Consider the following 7,545-nt stretch of genomic DNA (forward strand, 5'->3'; position numbering starts at 1 on the left):
TTCTTCCTTTGAGCCAAGAATTCAACAATGAGAAAGCCCACATTGCTAGCCCAAATTGAAGATCTCTGAAGAAGTTTTAGGAGTAGTATAAATAGAGAAAAGTTTGGTACTTAGAGGGACCTTTTACTTTACTTTTTACTTTTGACTTGTTTTTAGACTTAGACATTTTTCTCACCGGTTTTCTATTTTGTTCTTCTTGCAACTTTGAATTACAGTTTTAAGAACTTCTTCTCCATTCTTCATCACTTCTTCTCTACTCAATTTGAATGTTTACTTTTGCATTTATTGTTTAATTTAGAGCTATGATTCACTAAACCCCATTTTCATTAGGGGGAGGAGCTCTACTCTTTTGAATGAGTTGATAAATTTTCTTTTCCTTCTCAATTCAAGTGGTTCATCTAAAAGGAAACTCTTGTTCTTCATAGATTCAATCACCATCGAGAGAGGGATTAATCTATATGAATTATGTAGTGAATTTGAGAAAGGAGCTACATAATTTAGTTTAGAGTTCATCCTTTCATGACTTCCTTGATCAATATACTTTGGTTGGTATGTGAGATGTAACCTTCCTTAGTTGAGATTCTGGAAGTTGTGTGGCTTGGATTAGAAATTGAGCTTCATCTCTTCTCATGAACAATTAGATCACGAGAGTGGCAATTGGTTGTGTTGAGAGAAATTGAGTCACCAAGAGATTGGGACTCAATTACCCACAAATTGCCATGGATCTATACCCATGATTGAGAAGGAATTGATCAACATCAATTCATGAAAATTTGTATCTCCGATCCTTAATGATCTCTCCATCATTCATTCTCATTTCTTTTGCTCTTTAGTTGTTTGAATACCCATTACCCAATTCCCTTCTACATTCTTGCAATTCATTATTCTTGTCATTTACATGCTGTTTCTATATTTCTTGCTATTTACTCTTATGCTCTTTAAAATTCTGCAATCTTTACTTTCTTGCAATTTATCTTTAATGTCATTTAAGTTTCTTGTATTTTAAGTTTCAGTTATTTACTTTCATCTTCTTTCTCTCTTCTAGTTCTTTAAATTCCTTGCCATTTAACTTTTTGCAATTATGTTCAAAACTCACAAATCTCATGAAATCAAAACCATGTTTGCTTGACTAAATCTACCATTTGACTAAAGTTGCTTAATCTACCAATCTCCGTGGGATCGACCTCACTCTTAGTGAGTTTTATTACTTGATACGACCCGGTATACTTGCCGGTAAATACGTGAAATTGATTTTTTTTACGTATCAAGTTTTTGGCGCCGTTGCTGGGGATTGGAAAAGATTGACAATGATTAAGTGAATGGTAGTTTAGATTAAGCATTTTCTTTGTGTTTGCTTTGTACAGTTCTTTTAATTTTTTTTTTCTTTTTGACACTAAGGTGTTTGAGTTATTGCCTCACTAAGAAATTCTTCTCTGTGACATGAATTTCAATTTTATTTGGTGTTGTGTTTTACAAAATTCAAATGGAGTTCAACTCATCTTGTGATCAAACAATTTTTCTGGGATATCACCCACCATCACCAATTGACTATTCTAATGGTGGTTGGGAGTATCGCCAAGAAATTGCAAATTCTGAGCACTCCAATCCATGGAGATATGCTTCAGAACCACAAGATGAGCAATAAAATCATATGGGATATTTCTCACCACCACAAAATGATTCAAGTCATTATTCTAATGGTGGCTGGGAGTATCGCCAAGAAATTACAAATTCTGAGCACTCCAATCCATGGAGATATGCTTCAGAACCACAAGATGAGCAAGAGAATCATATGGGATATTGCCCACCACCACAAAATGATTTATGTCATTATCCTCATGGTGGATGGGAATATCAACAAGAAATGATGGATCATGAGCAATCAAACCAAATGGGGTACTTCCCAAGAACACAAAATGATTCATACTCCTATGAATGGGACAACTATCCAAATTGTGATTGGGAAGGACAAAACCAAAGAGAATTCAATGTTTCCTATCCCGTCCATCAAGAGCCCTCACCTCTTAATTATCCAACCTCACCTCCAAATTTTTCATATCAAAATTCTTCATCACTTGAGTTTGCCTCAACACAAAATTCCTTCCAAAATCCATACAATTCAAGTCATCAACCACAAAATACATTTGATTACCCACACAATTCATTCCATATCCCTCAACAATACTTCACCACAACATCCACAAGTCCACCCCAACCTTCTCCTCTCTCTCTACAAATAGAACAATGCCTCCAAAGTTGCCTAGAAACTCAAGAGAGAGCTAGAGAACTCTTGGAAAGACAAGAACAATATTGGAAGGAACGAGAGAGCCTTTTTAAGAAGATGGATGGACACTTAGAGCTTAGCAAGGAGGATGAAGACCAAATTGTGGGTGAGGAAGTGGAAAAACAAAATGAGGAAACCTCTGTATCAAGTGAAAGTTCAATGGAAAAGGAAGTTGTGGAGGTGTTTGAACCTGTGGCTTCATCTTCACAAAATCCATTTGAGATGACAAGGGAACATGAAAACTCACAACTCTCTCAAACTTCCCTGAAACAAAATGGCTCAATAATTGAATCCATGATTGAAAGATATGAAGAGGAGATGAAGAAATCTTGGGAAGAACAACAAACCTCTTCCATGAAAGAGCTATTAAAGCAAATGTTGAGTGTAAAAGAGGAAGTGGAAGAGCAAGAACGTGAGGAAGACACTCAAGAGAAATCACACTCAAGTGAAGCAGAGAAGTACACAGAGGAAGAGCTCATTGAACCACTATTACAAGGAACTCTTGATGAAAAGAAGACTCCAACAATCACACAACCACCAAGACTTGGATTCAAGGAAGTGAAGGCAATTAACAAAAGCACCAAGAAGAGGATTGTGACCAAGCTACCAAGGACAATATTCATGAAGAAAAAAAGGTCAACCACAAGCAATCCTCCCCCTGATCCAGCAAGCAAGCTCAATCAAGCCATTAACAAAAGAAAGCTTGCTGAGGAGAGGTTAAGACAGGGGACACTAGCTGAATCTTCTCCCCCCTTAAGGTCATTCCTATTAACAAACTGGAAGAAGAGGAAGAAAGTGAACAACATGTCAACCATAGGTATAGGTTGTAAAGTTCTTTTTCCTCTCATTTGTTTCCAGCACTTTAAATTGCATGATTGTCTTATTACCTTCTCTGTATACATGTATGGTATGAATAGGCATAGTTTGATTTCTAAATTGCAATATGCTGCTGTGACATTATAACTACCAACTTGAGTTTTGTGAATTCAAAAGCAATAAAGCATCATGATCATAAACAAACAAGGAATAAAAGAAGAATTTAGTATGTGCATACAAGTATTGGAAAGCTAGTATGATTGATTGTTGCTCAAGTACATTAGATTTTATTTAATTGAAGTTTTCATCTAGGACATTTTGTGAAATCTTTTGAAAATCATGAAAACCTTGAAGAAGCAAATGCAATTAAGGCAAGAAAAGAAAAAGGGAAAGAATGAGAAAGCTGAAGGCTCTGGGTACCAATGACAATTTCATTGTTATGTACTTGTGGTGTTTATGTATCAAGTAAAATGCTTGAAAACAAAACACTTAGAAGTCAAGGCTAGGCTCAAGTGCAAAAGCACTCCCTCAAAGCTCAAGGCTCTGAGCATCAATGATTAGAGAGTCAAGAAAAGAAATAAATGAGCTTAATGAAGTCCTCTAATTAAATGCTTGTGGTGCTTATGTATCAAGTGGTAATACTTGAAAACAAAGCATTTAGAGTCGTAGTTTTGTTATCAACTCATGGGGCAAAGCACCCAAAAGGAGAAGCTAATAAAAAAATCAAAATCTTGTTTCAAGGAAGAAATATAAGAAAAAGATTTTATAAAGTGAGCTAGATAGAAGCATCAATCATTTACATTTCTTTTGTGATTGTAGCATGCATAGAAAACTAGCTTGCCATGAACATTAACTTGCTTTTCTTCTAACCTTGGATTGTCAATCTCTATTACATGATTCTTTTCTTGCTTGAGGACAAGCAAGATTTAAGTTTGGTGTTGTGATGCATTCGCATATTTGCCATTTTTAACTAGTTAGTTTAGTTAGTTTTGGCTTAGTTTCACTCACTTTCTTTGAAATAAACAAGCATTTGTGTGAGTTTTCTCTCCATGCATTCATGAACCAAGAACTAGGTGGAATTTGGCCATATTTGTGCAAAGAATTCAAGGAGTTGACAAATGAATTAGCATGAATGAATCTCATGAAATTGATTGCATGGATTGGTAAGACTTTGAAGCAATTTCCTTTGTTAATGATAGGTGATGAAACAAGAAAGCATGGAAGCAAGAATGAAGCAAGCAAGTGGCCAACAACTCTTTCAAGAATAAGATGCACGTTGCCAACTTGGAATTCAAGTTGCCAACGCCAATGAAGCCTCACTTGAGGAAGAGCACAAGCAACCTTGCAAGAAAGTGGTTTCCTGTGAAGACTATGCACGTTGCTAACTTGGAGTTACATTGGAGTGTTTGGCAACAAATCAAGAAGCAAGTTGGGCAAGAAGAAGAGTAGAAGTTGGCGTTGCCAACTTGGAGAAAGGGTGAGTTGTTGAAGGCAACGCCAAGCACCCTGGAGAGTAGATGTTGGCGTTGCCAACTTGAGAGAAAGGGTGAGTTACTCAAGACAACGCTGAGCTAGAAGAATTTGGCCAAGGAGAGAGTGTCGAGGGCGTTGCCAACGCCAGGAACCATAGGCGTGTTCCTAGGCAACGCCACACAAGCAAGGCTTGGCCCTAGAGGAAGGGGAGCTGGCGTTGCCAACGCCAGGAACCATAGGCGTTATCCAAGGCAACGCCGAGCAACAAGAATGAAGCTTGGAGGAGTAGTCGAGCACGTTGCCAACTCCAGGAAGAGCTGGAGTGTTTGGTGACAACGCCCAAGCATGGAGAATGCCCAGAAAAAGGAGCCAACGTTGCCAACTTGGAGATATAGGGGCGTTATCCACAACAACTCCAGAAAGCTGGCAGCCTGACCTTACCTCCTTCAATGGAGTATATCTTGAGCTACAAAACTCCAAATGAAGTGCTTCCAACGGCATTTGAAAGTAGACATCCAGAGCTTTCCAACCATATATCATAGTATGGGGTTAGCATTCATTTTGAAGCTTCAAAAGCTGGCGTTGCCAACGCTGGAAACAAGGGCGTTTTTACCAGAAACGTGTGCGATTTTGGCAGCCTGACCAGGTCTCCTTCAAACGAGCATAACTTGAGTTGTAGAAATCCAAATTGAGTGATTCCAAGTGCATTGGAAAGCTTACATTCAGAGCTTTCCAACCATATATGATAGTCTATAGTGAAGCATGAAATGGAAGCTTGAATCAGAGTCATCTTTAGGCCCCAAAAACAAGAAAATGAGGTTGAAATTGAAGGAAGCCACAAGGCAACCCTGGAGAAGGGTCGAGCACGTTGGCAACGTGCTGCAAAGGGGGCATTGTTGGCAATAACGCCAGCCCATTGTTGCAGCCTTGGGAGGCTTGGCACGTTGCCAACTTGGGAGAAAGGGGGCGTTATCCACAACAACTTGGCAGCTTGACCTTACCTTCTTTGAGGAAGCATAACTTGAGCTAGAAAAATCCAATTGAGATGAATCCAAGTGCATTAGAAAGAAGACACTCTGAGCTTTCCAATGATATATGATAGTCCATATTGAAGCAGAGGATTGATACTCAAATTCTGGGCAACATTAAGCATCAGAGAAGGGTCAAGAAGAAGAAGAGCAAGTTGTTAGCAACAACTTGGGCCAACAACGCCCAAGTCTCAAAGCTCACTTCCAGGAAAGTCATTGGCACGTTGCCAACGTGCATTATGCCTGGAGTTATCACTAACAACGCCCCTCAATGGGCCAGATTTGATGACAACTTGCTCTGCTTCCTCTGTTCCTCACAAAGGCCAGCAACTTCTTCCTTTGAGCCAAGAATTCAACAATGAGAAAGCCCACATTGCTAGCCCAAATTGAAGATCTCTGAAGAAGTTTTAGGAGTAGTATAAATAGAGAAAAGTTTGGTACTTAGAGGGACCTTTTACTTTACTTTTTACTTTTGACTTGTTTTTAGACTTAGACATTTTTCTCACCGGTTTTCTATTTTTTTCTTCTTGCTAAAGGTTGCCTCTCCAATTGTGTTGTGGTGATAAATTCCAACCTTTCCTTGGTGAGGGGTTTTCCAATAGAGACCACGTCAGTTTCTCCAAATTCTTGGAGAGGTACTCCAGCTTCTTCACATAAACGCAGAATAGTGCTAGGATATCCTAGCCAACTGTCCTGTTTGACCTTCTCAGCTATGTCAATGTTGTTTGTGGCTATGATTTCTCCCACATTGATCTCCCCTCCTTTCATTATGCAGTGGATCATTATTGCTCTATTCACTGTCACTTCAGAATTATTTGAAGTAGGGATTAATGATCTCCTTACTATGTCATGCCATCCCTTTGCTTGAGGTATGAGATCACCTCTTCTGAGTTTGAGTGGTTGTTTTTTTGAGTCCAACACCCAATCCGTGCTCACTCTGCACAAGTCACTTAGTATATCCATATATCTTGGATCATTTTCAACCCTTTCCTCATAGCTAGCTTGTTTGAAACGTTTTGGTTTGATCTTTAGCACCCTGTTGATGGTGTCTGGACTAAAGTTAACCTTCACCCCTCTTACATAGCTCATGTATGGCTCTTCATCAACAAATTCTCTTATCACATTGGTGTAAAACTCATGGATGAGTAACATGCTTACCTCTTGAGGTTGGTTACAAAGAAGCTCCCATCCCCTCTTTCTAATTATTTTTTGTATCTCAGGGTATTCTTCCTTTTTTAGCTTGAAAGATAACTCCGGAACAACATCTTTGCTTGACATCCAACTGAAGATAAGCTCATTGTGTTTGGATTTGAATCTTCTTCGAGTAATAAAACTTGATACGTAAAAAAATCAATTTCACGTATTTACCCGCAAGTATACCGGGTCGTATCAAGTAATAAAACTCACTAAGAGTGAGGTCGATCCCACGGAGATTGGTAGATTAAGCAACTTTAGTCAAATGGTAGATTTAGTCAAGCAAACATGGTTTTGATTTCATGAGATTTGGAATGCATCATTACTAAGGAATGAACGATCACGATTTCGTGGACCAAGTTTTTGGCGCCGTTGCCGGGGATTGTTCGAGTTTGGACAACTGACGGTTCATCTTGTTGCTCAGATTAGGTAATCTTATTTTACTTTTAAGTTTTTGTTTTTATTCTTTTTATTTTCGAAAAAATTTTCAAAAAAAAAATTTCAAAAGTAAATTATTTTATGTTCTTCAGAATTTTTAAGAAGGAATTCTAGAGTTTCATGAAACATGTTGAAGCCTGGCTGGCTGTAAAGCCATGTCTAATTCTTTTGGACCGAGGCTTCCACTCATCAGCATAGAAGCAAGTTGAATGAAGTATCAGCTGTTGTATGTCTGATTTGTATCTGCTAAAGCTTGGCTGGCCATTGGCCATGTCTAGTGTTTTGGACCGGAGCTTTCACTGAAAGCTTGAC

Source organism: Arachis ipaensis, chromosome B04 (genome assembly GCF_000816755.2).
Source record: "Arachis ipaensis cultivar K30076 chromosome B04, Araip1.1, whole genome shotgun sequence".
NCBI classification, from domain to species: domain Eukaryota; kingdom Viridiplantae; phylum Streptophyta; class Magnoliopsida; order Fabales; family Fabaceae; genus Arachis; species Arachis ipaensis.